Raw genomic sequence first — 10,496 nt, 5'->3', positions numbered from 1 at the left:
CCCAGGGACTGAGCCCTCCCCCCCCCCCCGCCCCGTCTCCAAGGAAAAGAAAAGTCGAGCCAAAATCATGTGGGCAGCGGCCACCCCTGGGGGACACTGGCAAGCTCTCGAAGCATGACCCGCTGCCAGGAAGACACTGCTGTGGAAGGAGACCAGGAAGAAGGGTACTGGGGGGAACTGGGCAGCACCCGAGTGGGGCTTCCTCACGTGCAGGCACCTGGTCTCCCGGAACCTTTATTTTTCTTTTGGCTGAGCATCTGGCCTGCATGTTATCAGTTCCATTTTCCAGCTCAAACCCACATCTATGTCCAAACTCACCTCTAGATCCCTCTCAACTTTCAATTTCATGGGACTAAAAATTGAAAAAAAACAAGGCTTTCTGAAATTTGGGGGTAATTATAGAGAAACTTCAACCAAAGCCTGCAAAATCCACAACATGTCCTTATAATCAAAATAGAGGCCATTCAATGCAGTGTTTTCACCAAAAGAGGAGATGGTCTGTGGTCAGCACATGCATGCTCCTTCCTAAGGCACCCACCCCTAAAATTCAGCGATCTCACACCCTGGGTGTCAGCCACAGTATCGTAATTGCTTTCTCTGAAGTTCTACGAGGATAGAAAGTGAAACTCCTTGTCAGCCAGACTAGTCCCATGTTTAGGGAAGGGGGAAGAGGCATCATTTTCCTAGGTCTCCAAGGAGACCCACAAGGAAAGACAAAGCTCTATTTCTTGGCAAAATCCCAAGTTGTTTATTTGGTGAAAGTTTTCAAACAACCAGACAGCAGTCACTCAGATCTGCACCTGTCCTTGAAGCCTCGGGTGCGGGCTAGGAGATGGCTACCGCTCCGGGCACCCTCGGGCTCCTGCCACCACGTCAGCCCCTCCACGCGATCCAGCCACTGATGCCAGGGCCCACGACACACTGATGAAATATTTAACCCCATCAACCATAGCAACAGAGAAAAGCAGATCGATACCCCAAAAGCCAGGCCTTTCATGGGACCCTTGGCACCCTAAAATGATTTCCTTTGCCATCTCACTAAGTGACACTTCAACTAGAAGCCAAAGAGCCTGGCTCTAGACCAGCTCCAGACCTGGGTCCATCTGGTGTTACACCCGCCCCAAGTCGGGGCTGGGATCCATGACTTTAGCAAGACTATCCCTGCTCCGTGATGAGGATGCCTTGGACTCCAGAACACAGGGCCTAACTGGAAGGATCTTTGTATTTAAAGATACTTATTTCTGTTTCTTCACCCCTAGCCCCCATCTTCTGTTTCCGGAGAAAATCCAGATTGGACCCCTATGGTGAACAGGGAATTAACTAGTGAAGGCATATGGATTTCTATAATACTCTACCAGCAGTCATCGAATGCTGGAGTCTGTTAAATCTTCAGCAGCCTTTCCCCCAGTTCAGATAGACAAAATAAAATACTGGAAATGAAAGGAAGCTCTAACCCCTGCTGAGCTCTGGGAAGAAAGTCAACTCTTGGCAACAAAGTTGCTTGTCTGTGGGAAAGAGAACAAAGTGCTGGCTGGTGGTCAGGGTGGAAAGCCAGGGTTCTTTTTAATCATTCTTAATTATTAATCATAACTTTAGACCCACCCCTTCTTCCAAAAGAATTAGATTATTGCTACCAGGAAAGAGAGTAATATGCCCATAGTCAAGAAGGGAAGTTCGGCACACTTTACAAGTTGGGCAGGTAGGACAATGACCACAGAGGAGGGCAAGCAGGACCTCTGGAGGTGGCCAGAGAAGAAAGAACTGAAGCTACTGAGCTGTTTTCCTTAGGAAAGAAATAGCTGGTGGAAACTAGGGACTCTTCTGAGCCCAAGGCAGGTCAAGGCATCTCAGCTCCCAGGCAGCCATCAACATGGGCCCATCTCTGACCCCAAGTCAACACCCCCTCACACAGAGCAGAAGTCTAAGCCAGGAGGTGTTCCTGAGGGGAGCACGATCTACATAAACAAGACGCAAGATCTACATAAACAAAAAGCCAGGAGAGTTCGGCTTAGTTGGCCAAGGCTAAGAAGTCATCTCATTTTGCCCTCCATTCGCCTGTTTGGGGCTGGAAGCTACAGGACTTCCCTCAGCAGGGTTAGCCAGGGCCACAGTGAGACTCCATTCAACAGATTCCTGTGCCAGTGGGACTTACAGTGAAGTGTGCCTGCCCTGTCACTTTGCACATCAAAAAGTTTTCTGTTTTACCAAAATAATCATAATCATAATCTGATTGTTAAAAATGGGCAGAAGACCTCAATAAACGTTTTCCCAAAGAAGACATTCAGGGGGCACCTGGGTGGCTCAGTTGTTAAGTGTCTGCCTTCGGCTCAGGTCATGATCCGGGGGTCCTAGGATTGAGCCCCGTATCAGGCTCCCTGCTCTGAGGGAAGCCTGCTTCTCCCTCTCCCCTGGCTTGTGTTCTCTCTCTCACTGTCTCTCTCTTTGCCAAATAAATGAATAAAATCTTAAAAAAAAAAAAAGAAAGAAAGAAATAAAAGATATTCAGATGAGCAAAGGGACACATGGAAAGCTGTTCAAATCACTAACATCAGGGAAATGCAAATCAGAACTACAAGAGTTATCATATTACACTCGTCAGAATGACCAGTAACAAAAATAAATAAATACATAATATATATATCACTCGGCTATAAAAAAGAATGAGATCTTGCCATTAGCAACAACATGAATAGAGCTAGAGGGTATTGTGCTAAATAAAATAAATCAGAGAAAGACAAATAGGGTAGAATTTCAGTTATATGTAAAATCTAAAAAAGGAACAAACAAAGCAGAAACAGGCCCATAAATGCAGAGTACAAACAGACAGTTGCCAGGGGGAAGGGGATGGGGAAAAGAGGTGAAGGGGAGTGGGAGAGACAGGCTTGCCATCATGAGGATGAAAGGTGCAGCACAAAGAATACAGTCAGTGGTGTTGGAATAGCACTGTAGGGGGACAGATGGCAGCTACACTTGAGCATATCATAACAAAGTTGTCTGCTCACTATTTGTACACCCGAAACTAATGTAACACTGTGTCAAAAACTATACTTCAAGAAAAAATAAAAATAAAAAAAATAGAACATTCTGTTCGAACAATGGTTACATGTGGAAATTTCTAATTAAAAACTGTCATAAAGGGGCACCTGGGGTGGATCAGTCGTTTGAGGGTCTGATTCTTGATCCCAGGGTCATGAGTTCAAGCCCTGTGTTGGGCTCCACAGTGGACGTGGAGCCTACTTTAAAAAAAAAAAAAAAAAAAAAAAAAACCTATCATAGGCATGAATGCTCACAAGCCTACCCAGTGTAGGAAACAGGGGTAGGAGGGAAGGGATTTTAAAGCCACTTAGCTCATCAAAAATCCATGATCTACACGTATTTGAGAGTCTGAAGGTCAGTGGGAGCCTGATAAGAACACAAAGCATTTCCCAATACAACAGTCTCTGAAACATTGCCCTACTCTAACACAGAGTTTGTCTAACACCTGGGAGCTTCCAGGTATTATTTGGTAAAGGAATCCTGAGGTTGCCAAAGATCACATAAAACACAAGTCAGGTGAGATCAAATTCTTCTGAGGAAGGAAAAGAAAGGACAGCTCCTAGAAAATTAAAGCAAGAATTATAGGATCTTCATTCATCTCAGACCTGGGGGTCGTCCACTCATGCCCAAAGGCACCATCTGGTTTCATCAGAGGGAACAGATATATTTAGCTCAAACAGTATAAATTCATAGACCTTCAGGTGAGGCCAGCAATAATAAATCTCACTGCCATTTGAAAACTCACTACGTGTCAGGCATGGTACAGAACCTCACCGAACCCTCCCCATCACCTTACAGGTTTGATTTTCCAACCCCCACTGGCCCGCAGAATCACCTATAGAGATTTATAAAAATAGATGCTTAAACCTCACCTCAGATCTACTGATTCAATCTCCCAGCTTGAACCTGAACATGCACTTTTTGAGAACCACCCCCACCCAACTAGCTTAAGAAACTAGTGCTTAAAACCATCCCTTGCTGCTCCTAACTCCTGTTTTTTCTCCTCAGTCTTGGCATAACACCCTCATGGGTCAGAAAGAATGTCAAGGTTGGGTGAACTTTTAACAGCCACCTTAAGCTCACCCTTAGTCAACATGAAAAACCAAGTGGGAAGCTTGGTTAGGGGAGGCCATTGCCACCCTATGTGGTCCTTGGGATCCAGCTCTGACCATGGCCAATGTCCTGGCCAACAGTATAGGAGTGTGAGACAACCTTAGTCTGGGTCTCGTGCCTCCCTCCCCAAGTCCCAGCTCTGAGCCAAACAAAATCAAGCAGAGGGGGGCACCTGGGAGGCTCAGTCAGTTAAGCGCCTGCCTTCAGCTCAAGTCATGATCCCAGAGTCCTGGGATCGAGTCCCACATCAGGCTCCTTGCATAGCAAGGAGTCTGCTTCTCCCTCTGCCTGCTGCTCCCCCTGCTTCTGCTCTCTCCCTGTCAAATAAATAAAATGTTTATTAAAAAAAAAAAACAAAACAGATGAAACCAACCTTGAACAGCTCCCATGTGCTCTTTATTCTATGAATTAAGTGTGTGGGCCCACACCCCAACCCCTAAATCTAACCATCACAGAGGCCATGCCTCCTGTAGGTAGAGTCACATCACCCTGTAGGTAGAATCTCAAGTTCCATCCTTGTCTGAGGCCCCACCAGTCATCTTGTGATTCTACCAGTCATCTTGTGAAGCCCTGGGGAGGGGTGATGCTTGCCAGCTCTACCTCACAGTTTCTTGCTCCCTATCAATCTCTTCCCCATCCCTCCGCCTTAGTTTCTTCAGTTAGCATATGGCAGTGGATGAAGTCTATTTAGCATCATGAACAAAGGTCCTTCAACTTTCTCCTGAACATCAAGAAGACCTAGGACCCTAAAGCTGATTTCATTAGTCCATGCCACCAATGCTTGCCTCACACTTAAACCCAAAACACTCTTCAGTGGTTAATGGGATAAAGAGAAAAAAACCACCTCTATTCTCAAGGGACTTTGTAGTTGAATAGGAGTGAAGGATAAGTTTTAATACAAAAATAGCTATCACCAGGGCGCCTGGGTGGCTCAGTGGGTTAAAGCCTCTGCCTTCGGCTCAGGTCATGGTCCCAGTGTCCTGGGATCGAGCCCCACATCGGGCTCTCTGCTCGGCAGGGAGCCTGCCTCCTCCTCTCTCTCTCTCTGCCTGCCTCTCTGCCTACTTGTGATCTCTATCTGTCAAATAAATAAATAAAATCTTTAAAAAAAAAATATCTATCACCATGAACAGAGTATAAATGCCATACAACCTACAACATGACAGAAGCTCAGGAAAGCTCCATGGATTAGGTAGGACTTGATGTAGACCTTGACAGCAGATAGGTAGGATTTGATATGAAAGTAGGAGAGAACATTCTAAACAGAGAATAATGTAAACCTCCACTGTGGAAGTGGAAACGTGCTGGGGTATGGTCAAGGAAGAGTTAAGAACTCAATGTGACTGAGGGACAGCAGCCAATGTGTCCTTCCGTCATGGTGACACATTAGCCTGTAACGGCCTCAAATGTCAGCCCAAGGAGCTCAAGGCGTATAAGCAGAGGGATGACAGGACCAGAGCTGGGCTCCAAGAATCGCAGGTGGGATGAACTGAAGCAAAGATTCCCTGTGGGGAGGCCAGGTGAGAGGCTGTTGCGTAATCCTCCACACAGTGAGGATTATCCAGTAAGGCCCTGCCCTAGGATAGCAGCTGTGAGAACAGAGAGGAGGTGACAGTGGTGGGGGAACTACAGCGAGGACAGAGTGTATCAGTTCTTCAATCCTGTTCCCTCCGATTTGTCCATGCAGAGGTGGCCACAGACAGGGAGGTTTCCGTGACACAGATGTCCAAAATACTTATTTACACTCATTGTGACCAGTGAGCAGGAGGTACAACAGGGCGCAGGCCCCGGTGGTGTGTGTGTGTGTGTGGGAGGGGGTCCCTGTTCCTCTCCCCAGCGTCTGCGGACCTTACTCCCACGTAGCTTGCCGGCAGTCCCACATCACCAGGAAGGTGCCTCGGGTGCGCCAAGCGGCACATGCGCAGTACAGCCTTCTGAGGCCGCCGCTGAGGCCACAGACCATGGCTGTGTTTTGGCTCCTGTCCGTTCTGAGCTAGGAGGATACTCAAATTCTGCAGTCATCTTCCCATTCCGTCTGCTGCTCCATAAAGGCCATGTGTTACTTGGATTTATGACCTTAGCTCAGTTTTTCCTGCTACCCAACTCTGAGAGCTCTTCTCCGTTAAGCCCTAGACTCCCTTTCTGTGTGGACTGAAGTGTCCCTCCCAAAATTCGGATGTTGAAGTCTTAACCCTCGAGGTGACTGTATTTGGAGATTGGGCTTTACAAAGAGATAAGGAAGGTTAAATAAGGTCACAGGGTGGGGAATAATCCAGTAATCCTTGTGAGATGATGAAGAGACACGAGAGAAGTGCACGCACCCAGAGAAAGGCCATGTAAGCCCACAGAAGGTGGCCATCTGCAAGCCAAGGAAAGAGGCCTCAGAAGAAACCAGCCCTGCCAACATCTTAATCTTGTACTTCCAGCCTCTAGAACTGTGAAGAACTAAATCTCTGCTGCTTAAGCACACACACATTCCACTGCCCAATCTGTGGTACTCTGATTATAGCAGCGAGGAGACTAATGAGTCTTCCACTCGGGTAGGGTGTTGCCAAGGGAAGGTGTCAGAGAAGCCCATGCCCTGGTGACTAACAGAAGAGTGATGGGAGTATGGGCCTGGAGCTCAGGACAACGAACTGGGCATGTGCCGCAGAGTTAAGGAAAGCCTCCAAGTGGGAACATGGAGGATGAGGTACCCAGGATAAGGCCTGGGGTAATCCTATATCCCGGCAATCAGAAGAGGAAGCAGAGAAGGAATAAGCAGAAGGCTGAGATTTTACAGTGCAGTCAAAATGAAAAGCATTTCAAGATTATAATTGACAATGCAAAATGACGTTAAGAGGTAAAGAGAATGAAAACAGAACATGTCACTAAGCTTGAACACAGGAGTCCAAGATGGAGAAGGGCCTGAGAAGCTAGCAAACAGTAACAGAGGCAACAGATATAGACACATCTCGAAACAGATGTTGGACAGAACAGGGATAGCAGCTTGAGGGGGAAAGCAGGGCTGGTGGTTTTATCTGTGAAAAAAATGAGCAGTGTGTTAGTGTATCAAGGAAGGATACAAGGAGCACAGGAAATGGGTTTTACCTCGATGGGATAAAATATTTCCACAAGGGCCGAAGTTTAAAAAAAAAAAAAAAAGAGGGGCACCTGGGTGGCTCAGTGGGTTAATCCTCTGCCTTCAGTTCAGATCATGATCTCAGGGTCCTGGGATCGAGCCCCACATCGGGGTCTCTGCTCAGCAGGGAGCCTGCTTCCCCGCTCTCTCTCTGCCTGCCTCTCTGCCAGCTTGTGATCTCTCTGTCAAATCAATAAAACCTTTAAAAAAAAAATGAGATGAAGAAGAAAAGAAGGTCACTTACCTTGGCTCCAATCTCTCCTGCAGAATAACTAAGACAAATCAGGAATTCTGAGGATATGGACCAAAATGTCCAGTGGGCTCAAACTGGCAAATCGCTAGGGTCAGGAGAGGCCTGTGGATTTGCTGCTATTTAGCACTTTGAGACAGCTGCTGGGAGGGGATAGGAACCAGGAATGCTGGATCTGCCAATTTCTGAAGAGAATCTGGAAATCCAGATTTATGCAAAATTTCCCCACTATAAAAAGCTGACAGCTATTTCAAATTTTTAAGAAACTCCGTGTAAACCCAACAGAATTGAGCCCCTGGGCTGGCAGTTTATAACCACTGGCCAAAAAGGATTTCCAATAGCCACAGCATTGCTTCACTACAATGAGTCAACAAATTGAATACAATTTTCTAAGAAACAACTTAGGTTAATGTTTTCCTATTAGATAGATAGGCCAATCTCATTAATTGACAGTAGACCAATCAGGATGGCTTCTCATGGCTTTTTCTCACCACAGAGTCCATGAATAGAAGGAGAAAGTGGTAACTTTTACTGTAAGTTGGGGTTAGACATGTTTAAAAAACAGAAAGCTTGGAGATGAGGATTTCTATACATACAATGAGCATAGAGCTGGAATGTTAGACCAACATGAGTTGGCAGGTAAGAGAAGTCAAAGGGTAGGACTGGAGAGATGTAGAGTGTCAGGGACTGGCTGAGCAGGACAAATGGGGAGAAGGAAGGAATGGAAGGAATAGTTTCAAAAATTAAGGGATCAACAGAGGAAAGGTCATCTTAAAAGATCTATAAGACAGAGTAATTTCTAGTCATGAAAAGTCTAAAAGAAATGTCTAGGTATATAGCTGATGTGAAGGGAATTCGTATTTTTATTTCTATCTTCCCATATCATTCAAGTCTCGGTAAAGGACATTATTAAGAACTAGAGTTTTGGGGATAACCCAGTTTTTAACCCCAGCATCACCACTTTCTAGCTGTGAGAACATGGGTGACTTCTTTAATTTTGAGCTGAAGACAGAGGTACACCTGGAATAGGAAATGCATATAGACATGGTGAAGAGGACTTAAGATCAACCAAGTAAAGCATCATCTGAGCACAGTATCTGGGACATAGAAGGCAAGCCATGCACATTGTCTTCCCAGTCCTCTGGTGGGAGCCCCAATCCCTTTTTCTGTGAGAACACTTGAGCAGTATTCCTGGTTTTCTCTCTAAAGGAGACAAGAAGGGCTGGGCTGGGGCTAAGCAGGCCCCTTGATCATCAGGCCAGGGTTCTCTGCAGCCCAGCTCTTTAAAGTTAGCATTAACCACCGGAAAGACAGGGCTGAAGATTTTGTTCCTCGGGAATTAAAACTCATGTAATGAACTCCAATTTCTCCGACCGACCCCAGAAGGGGCACGTAAGTCCAAAAGCCAGGGAATTACAAAAATAGAACCAAATACCATATATCAAAGAAGCATAAGTTTCTGGGGAGCTTTATAAAACTTCCAGACCAAGTGGTGGGGGGGGGGCGCCGCCGGAAGCAGAGGAGCTCCAACAGGTGTGCACACGAGGTAACCAGCACAGGCACCAAGGAACAGACAAGGGTGGAGAAGGTGTGTGAGGGAAGCGGGACCTTGTACCCGGAAAGCTTCTCCAGGTAGGGACCACGGCAGCCAAGCAGTAACTAGTGAGCAGGCTCACCCGCCAGGCCACATCTCTGAATTTCCAAAAGATTCAAGAAAGGGCATAAGAGAAACGCATTCTGTTTGGAAGCAGAAAAACAGAAGAGCACTGTCAGCTGTGACACACAGCCTGGTGCAAGGACTTCACCAGGAAGGAAGGGGTGGGCTCTTCTGGCTAGGATGCAGCAGGATTGGTCTACAAACACGGTGCCTGCAGCCACTAGTCACGATGGATCCAGTGCTATCTTGTCTAATACTTGGAACCTGTGGTGTAGGGAGTACCAGACCACAAAGAAAACAGTCTCTCCTCAAGAGGCACTTATGTAACCAACACCAGAGCCATGGAAAACTACATAGCAATCACTGAGCCACACAGCAGGTGAATAATGTTTAACCCTAGTAATTGTGACTGTGGATGGCTGTTTGTAGGACTAGGATATACCACAGAGAAATCGCTTCTGTTTCATCAAGGCATGAAGGGAAGAGAGGGTGGGAGCCCAGGGTAACATTCAATCCCGATGGTATTCGCTTTGCACTGAACTCCTTGCTGGTCTATAAAACCCTTGGAACTTCAGTGAGAAGGCAACATTCCCAGGAACCTTGACCAAGCATCTGGGCACATTGTGTCCTCATGGAGAACACTGTCCCTCCCTCCCTGTTGTGCATGTGTCATGAGTGAGACAGACAAAACACTAGAGTTCTATCAGAAAAATGCCATTGGTGGAGACTATGAGATAGTAAGTCGGCATAGGGACAGGCCAAGAATCCCCGACAGCCATCGGCCCTGACCAAGGCCTCCTTCTGCCCTGGCATGTCTGCCTTCCTTCAAGGGCAGCCTCAGAGCCTCAGACACGCAGTTTCTTCCAACGGCATAAGAGGAATCCTATCGTGTCCCAGCTGGGATTGACAGATATCCCCAGCAAGGAAGAGATAAAGATTTCATCTTTCTTCAAAAACATTTCACCCAAAGCAGGTTCTAGGTCTTCACTGCAGATAATTCACTTGGGACCACCTGGGTTCCTCCTCGGAAAAGCAAGACCTGTGGAAGTTCAAACACTCAAGTGTCTTCACTTTAAAGAATTAGTGTCAAAAACGGGAGGATAAGCAGGACCCTAAGATATGTATTTGCTAACTTTACTTTCCCATTGTCACAGTTACCATTTGGTCTTAGCCAGCAAGAAATTTCAAATGTGGGAAATTAATGAAATGCATTCCACTGAGCATTATGTGGAAAAGAGTGACTCCAGGCCCAGGGAGTTCATTCTTACTCCTCATTTATGACAAGGAATGAATCTGCTTATCTCAAAGTTCATGTGGCC

This window comes from Enhydra lutris, unplaced genomic scaffold (assembly GCF_002288905.1).
Source record: "Enhydra lutris kenyoni isolate GAN:26980312 unplaced genomic scaffold, ASM228890v2 scaffoldscaffold88, whole genome shotgun sequence".
Classification (NCBI taxonomy): domain Eukaryota; kingdom Metazoa; phylum Chordata; class Mammalia; order Carnivora; family Mustelidae; genus Enhydra; species Enhydra lutris.
This window is presented reverse-complemented; position numbering follows the sequence as displayed.